This window comes from Corvus cornix, chromosome 1 (genome assembly GCF_000738735.6).
Source record: "Corvus cornix cornix isolate S_Up_H32 chromosome 1, ASM73873v5, whole genome shotgun sequence".
NCBI lineage: Eukaryota > Metazoa > Chordata > Aves > Passeriformes > Corvidae > Corvus > Corvus cornix.
In genome coordinates this window covers 16,485,667-16,499,245 of record NC_046332.1, presented here as the reverse complement: position 1 = coordinate 16,499,245, position 13,579 = coordinate 16,485,667, and the positions used below count along the sequence as shown (strand labels likewise).

The window sequence follows — 13,579 nt, the reverse complement described above, 5'->3', positions numbered from 1 at the left end:
ACAGCAATGGGATGAGAAATGAACAGTAACAGCAATATTAATAACATGAGTATACAAGAGAGAAGGTGCTTTACACATCAAAGATGTTCACCACCTGTGGGGGTTTTAAGAGTTCTAGTTTTTTTCTGTTAAAGGAATTTTCCCCCCATACTGTTGCTAATTGCTCGGTACTTAAGGAAAACAAAGAGCTACCCACTGAGGGTGGGGTGCGCCTGGCTACTCTTTTGTTTCACCTGGGTTTGGGGGCAGTTTGGTCTCGGTGTCCAGAGAGAGAGAAAGCTGTTTTTCCTACAGCCGCTTTTCTTTCTGCTGGAAACAACACCCGGATCCCAAGCCCGCCTTCCCTGCCCCGCTGGGAGCTGGGCCGTGGCCGCCCTGCCCCGCCGCTGCTTCAAGCCTTCACTACGTTGTAGCCGTACTCACCCTGCCTGCCTGGACCTCCACCTCCAGGGGGTTCCCCATTTGGATACATCTCGTCTGCCACCCGGGATTTGTGCTCATCCCTGCCGCTCCAGCCTGCTGCTCCAGCCTGCTGTTCCTGAGGGTCCGGCCGGACACCGGGATCAGCTGCCCAGGGGTTTGTGAAGCCTTTGTTCCATCACTTCCCGGGATCCCAGGGCACTGGTGCCGCGTGCTCCCCGAGCTCGCTCCGGAGCGCCCCCTGCAGCCGCGGGGGAACCATCGCACCTGCCCTGCTCACCGGGAGCCGCCAGCGCCCCTGCCGGCTGAGAGCGGAACTGCACCCGAGGGGAAAGGGCCTGACAGCCGAGAAGGCTGGCACTGGGTTCGTGATTGTTTGCTGTTACTGCCATAGTTATTGTTGTTTGTTTGACTGGTTATATATGTAATAGTAAAGAACTGTTATTCCTATTTCCCATATCTTTGCCTGAAAGCCCCTTGATTTCAAAATTATAATAACTTGGAGGGAAGGGGGTTGTATCTGCCGTTCCAAGAGAGGCTCCTGCCTTCCTTAGCAGACACCTGTCTTTCGAACCAGGACGCCACCTTGACTCAGTTCCATGTGGCCGCCAAGACAAAGACAAGGTGGTAGGTGTTTCCACAGCCTGGGAGGGACATGCAGTTTTTCCTGAGACAATGACAAGAATATTGTGTGCGGTTTTGGGCACCACAGTATAAGAAAGACATTAATGATTAGAAAGTGTCCAAAGGAGAGTAATGAAGATGGTGAAGGGCCTCGAGGGGAAGCTGTACGAGGAACGGCTGAGGTCACTTGGTCTGTTCAGCCTGGAGAAGAGGAGGCTGAGGCTTATTGCAGTTACAACTTCCTTGTGAGGGGAAGAGGAGGGGCAGATGCTGATCTCTGGTAACCAGTGACATTCCCGAGGGAATGGCATGAAGTTGTGTCAGGGGAAGATTAGGTTCAAGATTAGGAAAAGGTTCTTCACCCAGAGGGTGGTCAGGCACTGGAACAGGGTCCCCAGGGAAGTGGTCCAGGCTGCTAGAGCTCAAGAAACATTGGGACAATGCTCTCAGGCACGTGGTGTGACTCTTGGGGATGGTGCTGTGCAGGGCCAGGAGTCAGACTCGATCCTTGTGGCTTCCTTCCAACTCAGAATGTTTTGTGATTCTGTGAAGATGGCAGTTGTTTCCACAGTTGGCCACAGTTTCCCTTTCCCGAGCCAGAGACAAAGAAAAACAATGATGGACAAACCCCCTAAGCCATCTTGTCTGGGCTGCGCTGCTCTGACTGGTGCACTGGGCTTGGCTGTGTCTGGCAGTATTCAGCTGAGCTTGGCTCAACTCGGCTCAGCTCTGTTTGCTGCTGCTCTGTTCCCCACAGGTGCTTCCAGCACTGGCACCCATGGCACATGCACTCTGCTGGACCTGGCTGTGTTTGCTGCTTGGAGCTGTGTTCTGAGGGATGAGAAGGGACAGGCAGCAGTGGGAGAGGGGCAAGTCTACAGTGGCAACTGTGGCAACTTCCCCAAAGAAGAAGAGAATGTCACCACTTCTGGTGTGCATTCACCTTTTCCTTCCCCCCGAAGCTGCACTCTGGTGATGATGTGAGTGGTATAGAATAGCAACCTTGTGGTGCCCACACGGCTCTAGGCTTCTAGAACATTCTTCAAAAACGTCATTCTCCACACCTGTGGGAAAAACTAGGACATTAGCCACCCCTGATTCTGTACCACCCACTCATGCCCAGATCCTACACCTTTCAGCTATATAGATAGACATATATATATATAAATATACATAAGCACAGTTATCATTTCCATAGGCATGACCATCCCTTCCAGATGTCTGCTGAGTTCATTCAGTTCATGACTGTGGGTTCTATCCTTCCTAGATGTCTTCCAGGGCAGGAGGGCAGGTGTGCTGTTGGCTGGTTGCTGCATCAGGAGCTCCCAGCTGGTGTATCTGGAGCAATCCATCATCATTGGCCATGGCACTTCTGACACAGAGTCATTCAACAACCAGTATTATAGAATTCAACATTACAGACTGCTCTGAAAAATCAGATTCCTCTCCAGGTACACATTGTGTTTCCCCATCCCTCTGCCTTACCCACCAAGTGCACCCAGGCCATTGAGCAAAAACAATCCCAAGGATGGGTTTGCCTTTACTTGAGGCAGGATTAATCCAAACTGTCTTCCCTAACACATTTCTCATATGCACCACGGGGACTTTATCCCTTTCTATGGTTCGTGGGGGTTTTGATTGGGCAGGGCCAGCTTGATTGGTGAAGTGTCAGTTGTTAGCTAACCACGTGGCCTTCTCTAAGTATAGATCCCAGTGTTTGAAGGTCCCGCTACGCATTGCTTTCAATGTGGTTTTTAACAGTCCATTGTACCATTTAGTTTTCCCAGAGACTGGTGCATGACAGGGAATATGATACATCCACTTAATCCTATGGTCTCTGGCCCAGGTCTCTAGAAGGCTGCTTTTGAAATGAGCCCTGTTGCATGACTCAGTTCCTTCTGGTGTGCCATGTCTTGCTTTTCAAAGTCCAGGATGGTGTTGTGGGCAGTGGTGTGAGGCACAGAGTACATCTCCAGCCATCCAGTGGTTGCTTCTGAAACTGTAAGCACCAGAAACCCCTTCCTTGGTGGATTTACATGAGTGTGATATAACCAATCTGCCATGTAGTCATGCTGGCAGTGAGTGGCTGCACTCAGGCTCTTCCCTTCACTGCAGTCTCCTCTCCTTCTCAGGAAGTTCTAGGAAGGTCCCCTGCTTCTTGAGGCTAAGTCCCAGTGATACTACAATGTGCAAGGAGGAACAGAAATACCAGCCATGTATTTCAAGAGATGAATGTGCTGGAATGATGCCTCCTGGTGTAGCTCCTATAGGCAGTCCCTGTGAGGCACCCAGAGGGGACATCTGTGGTTTGGGGGAGGTTTATTCCCTTATAATCATAGAATCACAGAATCCTTGAGGTTGGAAAAGCCCTCTGAGAGACCATTGAATCCAACCATTCCCCCAGTACTGCAAAGCCAACCACTGTCCCATGTCCCCAAGTGCCATATCCACATGGCTTTTAAAATCCTCCAGGAATGGGGGCTTCACCACTGCCCTGGGCAACCTTCTAAGATGTGCTGGGTCAATGCTAAATTTTTGTGTGTTTTTTATTTTTTTGTTTTGTTTTTGTCTTTGTTGTTGGGGTTTTTTTCCTAATTTTTTCACCCTATTTTGCCCATGGGTGTTGGAAGGGGAGGAGTGGTGCTGCTGAGGTGTCTTAGCATCTCACTCCTGTGGCTTCAGTGGCTGATTCCCCATTGTGCTTTGTGGTTCTGAGCCTTCCCCCAAGACCACCATGGGACTTTCATGGCAGCTGGTAGCTCCCTGCTGGCACTGGGGGAAACCCAAATGTGTCCTTTCTCCTTGGCTTAGTTTTTCCTTCCTGGTGATTAGCCATGGGAAGAGCACAGCACTCCCCATTTCCTCACAGGCCATGTGTCTTGGGGTGAGTTTATGATGTGTATGCCATATCACTGCCCTATGCCCAATAACTAATTTTGTGCCTTTCTATGCCTTTAAACTGAGCCTGAGAGGGGGGAGGAAAAACTGAGCAAAACTTCTTCAAAGCAGTTTGCAGCTTGTTCAAGGTCACGCAGAGATAGAGACGGCTCTCTGTGTTCAGCTGCGGCAGGAGAGTGAGAGCGGAGGGATGCACCTGGCTTGCTTTCTTTCCAGACAGCTTTTGGCCAGTTTTTCAGCTCCTTTTCCTCCGGAGAGTTGAACTTTTGTTTTCCTGGGACTTCGGGTTTTTTTCCCTTTTCTCTGCTGGACAGTTTCAACATCAGAATACAATGGGAGGACCTTCCACCGAGGCCTTGGCCCTGGAGGTGGGCCCACCACCCTGTCCCAACTCCAAGGAGGGGGGGAGAGAGAGACTACAGAAGGACTCTGAAATTTTCCCAGGTATTTTCTCCACAGAGAGATTGTATTATTTAGCACTATTATCCTTTTCCTGTGTTTTTGTTAAATAAATAGTTTTTATCTCTTTCACTTTCCTTTGAGGAAAAAGGTTTTTTTGCCAAACCTGGTGGGGGAGGGGTGGTTTGTAACCTGCCCTCTCTCAGAAGATATATTTCTAAATTTGGTCAAACCGGCACATCATGTTCTCTCTCCTTCTGTATTACAATGAATTTTTAATAATTTTCCAGCATCCCATCCCAGAGTTTTCGGTGGAGTTTTCAAGCCATGGGTGAAAAAGGCATGCAAGTGAGATTGGATACTAGGGAAAATTTCTTCCCTGAAAGTGGTTGTTGGGTGCTGGGACAGGCTGCCCAGGGCAGTGGTGAAGTCCCTATCCCTAAAGGGATTTAATAGATATGTGGATGTGACACTTGGGAACACAGTTTAGTGGTGGCTTGGCAGTGCTGGGGGAATGTTTGATCTCAGTGGTCTCAGAGGGTTTTCCAATCTGAATGGTTCTGTGAATCTATGGCCCTGATGGGGGGACACCCCTCTGGGATGAGCACCTCCATGATGCTGGACTTTGCACAGCTCCCTGTTTGATGTGCTGGCTGTTTCCTGTCCTTGGGACACTTGGAAACATCCATGCAATCCAAATAGTAGCTGAAATTCATGTATTTAGGGCTTTTTCCTCAGGAACACTTGTGTCTGAGAAATGACTTGTTGAGAAGAGTCAAACAATTCTATATGTATCAGGAGGAGAGTGCTGGAAGCACTGGGTAAGGATAATCTCTGTTTTATGATGCTGCAACCAATATAGGATTATTATACTGAGTTTTTATGGTTATCCTTTCAAAACTATGTTAAAACATAAAGAGGGTTGGAAGAAAAATCCAGAGAATTGTTAAAAGTTTGGAAAGCATGTTTTACAGTCTGAGCCTCTGGGCACTCATTTCGTATGGAAGAGTTGGATCATCATGTGTGAATTTACATGGGCCACAGGGATCTGGTGTCAGACAAAAAATAGAAAAAGGTCTTACGGTGAAAATTAATTACACCAAAGTGGGAATAAGGCTTAAGTTTTTAACAGTGAGAGTAACACAAAAAGAACATTTTGCTGGTCATGATGAACTGTTCTTCATTGCTGAACACTTTGTTAGGGGAAGGATTTCAACTAAAACCTGAAAACAATTGAACTAAATTGAACTATATTGTTGTGCTGCAAGGAGATGTCAGCTCTTCCAGAGGCACAGGCCACAGTCTGCAAAAGTTGGGACCAAGGGAGAATTTGTGATACATGACACCTCTAACTCAGGCTAATTGTGGAATTCCTCAAAGCTCGTTAGAGACCTCCTTGTCCCATGGAAGCCTTTCAGGCACCTGAACATGGTGGGCTTGTTAGTGTGTCAGCAAGGTCCCTGGAAGAAACCTGTCCTTTGACATTTGTGCAGGTCTCCTCTCTTGCAAACAGGGGATCAGTGCTGAGTTTTCATCTGCTAACTAACACATGGACGTCTTTGGTTCCCTGATTGGATCCCATGGTGCCTCCTCATGTGGAAGAAGAGCCTCTGCCTGAGCATGGTGGCCACTTTTAGACAACTAAGATGATGCCATGCCATCGCCTTTGGTGACTCTTACACAGCTCCTGCTCACATGCTTGTGATAGAGAAGATGCTCTGCACATTGGAGACTCAACAGAAAACAGTGAAAGTCTACAGACATTTTAAAGCCAACGTCTTCCATCCAAATCAACCACTATGTTTAGATTAATTTTTTTTATCCCTTTTTTCAATTAATTTCAATCTATGTGTCCATGTAGTGGACAGTGCAGGAGAGTCCATGTCATAGACAGCACATCTGGCTGTTTTCTTCTCCAGCACCCTTGGCTGGAGGTCCATTGCTTGGAGGCAATTAAGAGTATTGATGATTGATCACAGGAGGGTGATATTACTGCATGGGGAACAGAGACCCTTCTAGGCTTACACAAGCTGTTGAAGCAATGGGTTGAATCTGGGCTGAATCATCATCTCAAGTTAAAAATATTAAAAGCACAATGCACACCCCAACACCTTTATTGAGCTTTGAAAGGTTCTGTTAAACAGATCCTGTGGGAAAGACATAGATTTCAGTCTGCTAATCTCAGAAAAATCCAGGCATGTCTCAAAAGGGCAGAGATTTGCACTAGACTAATGGCCTGCTCTGGAGGAAAAAGTAACTGAATAAACGAGATGAACAATCCCATTTTCTGATGCTTGGTAGTGTTGACAGTTGGTGGTTCATGGTGGTTTATTGTCTTTTGCTTCATGTGGGCTTCCCTAGTGTAGGAGCATGTGAATCACACTGTTGGATGTAAGAAGTGGTTGATAGCACTGTATTGCACACAGACATGGTTTCATCCAGCTGTGCCTGCTCCCTTTCAAATTATCTTTTACTTTCCCCACAGTTCTGCAGTACTGTGAAGTGATTTTGTAGTTTCCTTACCTGGGAACAATGAGGTCCAGGGTCACCTCTGTCATTTGTAGAGAAAAGAACTTCTGTCACTGCAGAAAGTCTTTAATGGAGGAATTAAAACAATGCATCCTTCACGGTGGAGGAAAGTGTAAAGAAACATGGTAATGCTCTAGTTCAGGTTTATTTAGTGCATTCATGGCTTTATTTAGTATTTTTTCAGCTTTTTTTTAGTGTGCTAATGGCTTTATTTAGTGCATTGGTGATTTAGTCATGGAAGGATAAAGGACAAAGTAGAAAATTATAAATATTATAGCAAGTCTACTAAAAGAATAATGGAAATAGGCTGAAATATATTAACAGGATATACCCTAGTTCAGGGAAACCACACAGAATGGCAAAGGTGATGATATCTTAATTAATCAGAGGAGTGATATAATAAATAAAATAAAGGTTTCATTCCTCCTTTGGAGTTGATCTGTAGTATTGAGGGGATGATGTGGACAAATGACAGTGTGATGAGGCCAGAGGGATGACCAACACTGTCACAGCGATAGGGAACCCCAGTATCTGGAAATGGGCACTGAAGTCTAAGCATGTGGCTTGTCCAGCTGCCAGGTGGTCACAAAAGCAGTGATGACCCATGTTTTTGTGCCTGGAAGCTAGCGAAGAGGTCAGTGTGATGATGGGCACAGGTATCAGCAGTGCAGGGATCCAGGTGCTCACTTCTAGCTGGATGCTTACTCTTCTTGTCATCTTGGCTGGGTAACAGGGGAGGTTGCAGGTGGCAGGGTAATGGTCATAAGCCTTCCAGGGCCTAAAGGAGGTCTGAGAGAGCTGGAGACGGACTTTGGACAAGGGCCTGGAGTGACAGGACAAGGGGAATGGTTTCACAGTGACAGAGAGACGGGTTAGATTGGACACTGCAAAGAAATTTTTTCCTGTGAGGATGATGAGGCCCTGGCACAGGTTGCCCAGAGAAGCTGTGACCATCCCATCCCTGGAAGTATTCAAGGCCAGGTTGCATGGGCCTTGGAGCAATTTTGTCTAGTGAAAGGTGTCCCTGTCCATGGCAGGGGGTGGAACTGGATGATCTTAAACCTCCCTCCCAAACTAAATTGTTCTGTGATTCAATGATGATTCCATAAAACAGGCTGATGTTCAAGATATTTCCCTAAGGAAGTTTGAAGAGCTTCTGTGAGGAAAACATTTTTTGGATCAAGTCTCTGAGCGCCTTGCATGACAGAGCTCAGCTCCTCTTGTCTCTAACTCATAATGAAGATGATTTGGATTCTCTGTTGGAGATGTGGAGTTTTTCTGTAGGTAGTACATTCTTCAGCTTTGGGCACAAAAGTCAAGGATTAGACCCACCTTGCTTCTGGTGTTCTCCATTCAGGGTCTCCCCATAGGGACTGGTGATTTGGGATCCCTTTTCTGGTCCCTGGGGAAAAGGCACATTTGGGGCCATGCAGGTCCTTTGCCCCATTCTGCACATGAGCCATGTTTCAGAAATGCCCACCTCTCTTCTCTAAGGGAACTCAGGGAATTGGCTCAGGGGCAGTCCATCAGCCCTTTTTTTTGCTGGATTACAATCTTTGCTACCCAAAGTCCTCCTCACTGTTTTTCATACTCAACTGCCGCTGGTTGGATACTTGCAGCTCACTGCATTTCCCATGGCCATTGCATTTGTGTTCTGCTCTTGTTGCTGAATTTCAGATGAAAAAGTAGAATTTCTTTTGACTTCCATGTTGTTTCCTGGTACATAAAATACTAATGATAATGATTTTCATTCTAATTCTTTTGGCTGATATAGGTCATCATCATGTTTTTACCATAGTCAGAAATGTTTCATGACATTCAAAGACACTTAAAAAAAAGTAGAAATGAGCTAATGACTTCAGCTCAGATGGAGAGGGACACACTCTGTGGCAGCTTATAGCCCTTACACATTGTTCCAGTTTGGCCGAATTTAGAAATATATCCTCTGAGAGAAGGCACAACCACCCCTCCCCCACCAGGTTTGGGGAAAAATAAATTTTCCTCAAAGGAAAGTGAAAGAGATAAAAACTATTTATTTAACAAACACATGGGAAAAGGATAATAATGCTAAATAATAAAATCTCTCGCTGTGGAGGAAAAAAACTAGGAAAGTGTTAGAGTCCTCCCTCTGGTCTCCTCAGAGCTGGGGCTTGGCCCAGGGCCAGGCCCTCTGCGCTCGGTGGAAAGTCCTCCCGATGTGTTCTAATATTGAGCAGTCCAGTGGAAAAGGGAGAAAATCCAAAATTCCAGGGAAGGAAAAAAATTCAACTCTCAGTCTCTCTCCGGAGAAGAAGAAGCTGAACAACTGGCCAAAAAACTGACTCGGGAAACAGCAAAACCGGGTGCTTCCTCCCTCCCCTGCCGCAGCTGGGCAAAAGTTGCTATCTCTGTGTGACTTTGAACAAGCTGCAAACTGCTTTGAAAAAGTTTTGCTCAGTTTTTCCTTCCCCCTCTCAGGCTCAATTTAGAGGCATAGAAAGGCACAAAGTTAATTTCTGGGCATAGGGCAGCAATATGGGATACACATCATAAAGTCACCCCAAGACACACATCTTTGTTTTATGTAATGTCACTCTACAATTGTATTATTCATATAAACTTGAGATACTTTTTGGATTTGTCCAGGAAGGTTAAGACAGCATGTGCCATACTTTCCCATTTATTTTACATTATGAGCTTTTAAAATTCTTGAGGTAAAAAGATTTTCTTCCTTCTCAACAGAAATAGTTTCTTTGTTGCTCATAAAGATTTAATGCAGAAAGGACTATTCTCCCAAAACCTATGGAATATGCTTACTTGCTGCAGAAAAATACAGCAACATTTTGGAATCTTCCAACAACTTCAGTTCAAGCCACAAAAGAGCTGCTGGCCTTTCATGGGCACAAATTCCCTGGGAATTTATCTCTTTTCTCAAACAGTGTGTAAATCATAACTAAGATAATGTTTGTAAGAAAAAACCACCCTTGTATTTGTTAGGTTTGAGCTAAAAGGAGAAGGAGAAATTCGGCTTAATTGAGGTTTTATTCCTTTCCTTGGTTTCCTTATCCCACTTTAAGAGAGGGGTAATAAAGCTCACTTGGAAATGTTTAGTGCATGGTCATGAGTAGTTTGGAGTAATGGTTGATCTCATGCAATTTCCGAACTTTATTAAATCTCTGGTAATTTTCAGATAGTTTTACCTTTCACCTAGAAACTCCTCTCCATAACCATATGGGAGGGATCCATTTAATATTACAAATAAATAGATTTTCTGCCACCCAAGATTTAAATGCAATTGATGTTTTGTTTACTCTCTACCTCTCATCTAATATAACCTTCTCCATTTCTCATCCTTGTTATTACTTTTCCAAACTGTGAGCTTTGAGGATGTAATTTATACAAAAAAATTCTGTGCTATTAAAAAACCCAAGATAATTTATTGTGCTGAAATAAAATTCCCAGCATGTAAAGTCCTTAAAGTTAGCATGATTTGAAGATGTTTTCAGACATATTAGGTCAAATTCTCATCCCTTGGAGCCTGTTGACATGGACTACAATCATATTTTTCCATCCTGGACCCCAATAGAAAAAATTAAATCAAAATGAAACACTTAATTAGTCTGAAAAGTATTTTCCTATTAACTGAATAGTCGCAGCAATAACTCACTTGTAATTTGGAGTTAAAATGGTTTTCCCCTTCTTTAGTGTTATCCTTAGTGGGAAGTGGATAACTCCTGCAATAAATCAACGGGCACAGCTACTGCTGATACCAATCACATTTGAGTGTGCTGCCCTGCTCCCCAGAGATGCTCTCTGGGAGGTTTTCTTGGCTTGAGCCCACACATTTATTTAACCCACATGTTATTTTCCCAAAGGAGCATCTCAACAGTTTTGAATGCCCCTCACAGCAGATGGAGATGGTACAACCATATACTCAGGAGCAACAAAAGAGGAATTTCCACTACCCAGCATTTGTCATGTGGTGGAAGTGGGCTGTTGTGTCAAGGCCAATGGAGAAACTCTGAAGGAAGATTGGTTGTTTCTTCCCAGCAGGTATCTTTGATGGAAACCTGCCCTCTGGCAGTGGGAAGCCATTAACCCTTGTCCTGTCACTCTAGACCCTTGTTCAAAATCCCTCTCCAGCTCTCTTGGAGCCGCTTTAGGCACTGGAAGATGCTCTAAGGTCTCCCTGAAGCCTTCTCTTCTCCAGGCTGAACACCTCCAGCTCTCCCAACCTGCCTCTGGAGCAGAGGTGCTCCAGCCCTCAGAATATCTTTGTGACCTCTTCTACACCTGATCCAATAGGTCCATGTCCTTCTGATGTTGTAGCCAGGTGGGGATCAGTCTTTTCTCGCAGGTAACAAGCAACAGGATAAGAGGAAAGAACCTCAAGTTGTGCCAAGGCTTGGGTTGGATACTGGGGAAAATTTCTTCTTGGAAAGGGCTGTTCAGCCCTGGCACAGTCTGTCCAGAGTACTGGTGGAGTCCTCATCCCTGGGAGGATTTAAAAGCCACATGGACGTGGCACTTGGGGACATGGGTTAGTGGTGGGCTTGGCAGTGCTGGTGGAACAGTTGGATTTGATGATCTCAGAGGGCTTTTCCAACCCAAATAATTCTGTGATTTTATATCCTATTGTCATTGTTTGACACTGGCCCAATGCCAGTCACCCATGAAAGTCGCTCGCTCACCCTCCCCTGCCACAGCTGGGCAGAGGAGAGAAAAATTAATGAAGGGCTCATGAGTTGAGATAAGGACTGGGAGGAGAGAAAAACCAAGGCCGAAACAGGCTCAACTTAAAGGTACAAAGTGAATTTATTACTAACAGAGTCAGAGGAGGATAATGAGAAGTAAAATGAGCCATTAAAAACACCTTTTCTGCCCCCGAACCCCTCCCTGCTTCCCACCGACAGCGCAGGGAGACAGGGTGTGGGGGTTTTGGTCAGTTTGTCACCTGTGGTTTTCTTCTGCTACTCAGGGGGAGGAGTCCTTCCCCTGCTATGCCATGGGGTCCCTTCCCACAGGAGACAGTTCTCTGTGAACTTCTCCAGTGTGGTTCCAATCTCACGAGCAGCAGTCCTCCCAGAACTGCTGCAACGTGAGTCCCTCCCATGGGCAGACAGTCCTCCCAAAACTTCTGTGGTGTTGGTCACTCTTCCATGAGGTGCAGTCCTCCACAGACAGGCTGCTCCAGCCTGGAAGCAGGGGCCCTCTCTCTCCACCAGGTGTTCCACTGGATCACAGCCTCCTCCAGGCATCCACCCACTCTGGCACGGGCTGTGGGTGGACCTCTGCATCCCCCGTGGATCCCCATGGGCTGCAGGGGGACAGCTGCTTCACCATGGTCATCACCACGGCCTGCAGAGGAATCTCGGCTCCAGTGTCTGGAGCACCTCCTCCCCCTCATTCTCCACTGACCTTGGTGTCTCCATGTTTCCCTCACATGTTCTCACCTCCTCCTCTTCTCTGAAAAAAACTGTGCCCCACTTTGTTTTGATTTTCTTCTTAAGTGTGTTATCACAGAGGGGTTACCACCATCTCTAATTGGCCCAGCCTTGGCCAGCGGCATGTCCATCTTCAGAGCCATCAGGGATAGGCTCTGCCAGACATGGTGGAAGCTTCCAGCAGCTTCCCCCCCTGCTACCAAAAACCAGGCCATGCAAAACTGATACACCTATGATTGTTGGAGCAATTTCCCACTTGAATTTCTGATTTCATCCAAGTGGACATGGTGCCCCTCATGGTGAGTCCCTGGACACTCATATTAAAAAATCTTTCCTGTAACATTTGGGAGAAGCTGTATTTCCAAACATGTTTGTTTTGAAATACTAATTTTTACACTTGGGTGGCAATACCAGTAAAAACAGTGCAAATTGATCTCTCAGTGACTTGGAGAGCTTTGGAGTTTTAGGAATGTTTTTCATAATAATTAATATCCAGGGACAAGCCCCATGCACAGCTAGGGCTAGAGCATGCTGAAGCCTCAGGGAGCCTGAGCATCAGGTAGCCTGGGTCTTAGAGAGCATGCAGTGGGACTTCTAATGAGATTAAATCCTTTCAACTCTATTTTATTTTGCAGCTCTGCCACGTGAAGGAGCTCCAGGGGACTTGGGCTGTAGAGAAAGGTTACACTTCAGGCTGCTTTGCAGATGCGGTGCATCATCCTGGAGCCATTTTTTTTGTCCAGCTGTAAATAAACTCATGAACACCCCTGTGTTCTGTGGATGTCCCAGGGTACAGCAGGGGTTTTCATTCTCCTAATTATGACTTGCTGGGAAATACTTTCATTTTCACATAGGTGCTGGAGTTAAAGAGAAAAGATTCAGTGAAGCATTAATTTATGTAAAAAAAAAATCCTTACATTGATGCTATCTGAATTAACTTTTACTGTCTTTATTTAATTTTTACTTAAAATTAAAATAACATGTCTGCATGTCTGTTTTTAACTATTCCTAGAATCACAGAACCAAAAAAACATAGAATCACAGAATGGTCTGGGTTAGAAGGGGCCGTTAAACGTCATCTAGTCTAACCTGCTGCCATGAGCAGGGACATCTTCCACCCGACCAGGTTGCTCAGACCCCTGTTCTCTCACTGAGTAGATTCCTTTACTGATTTTGTACAGCATCCCCTTCTCTTACCTTGGGGGGAGGGGGTGTGGGGTTAGAGGGGAGTTTAAATGTCAGCTCTGCATTCATCTTTTCTTCTTCCCCTCCACACTGCTCCCTAC

At 45.8% G+C, this 13,579-nt stretch overlaps 1 long non-coding RNA gene across 3 annotated transcripts; it reads left to right on the top strand.

Annotated features, from left to right (window-relative positions):
* Positions 1-4,343: 4,343 nt before the first annotated feature.
* On the top strand, positions 4,344-13,282 carry LOC109144134. 3 transcript variants are annotated; one of them, XR_005603655.1, is made up of 2 exons: positions 4,344-4,386; positions 12,929-13,282. It is a non-coding gene; the product is annotated as an uncharacterized LOC109144134 (long non-coding RNA). The 3 variants fall into 3 exon arrangements; XR_002044677.3 differs by lacking the exon at positions 4,344-4,386 and adding an exon at positions 9,346-10,902; XR_005603656.1 differs by lacking the exon at positions 4,344-4,386 and adding an exon at positions 11,044-11,182.
* The last annotated feature ends 297 nt before the right edge of the window (positions 13,283-13,579 follow it).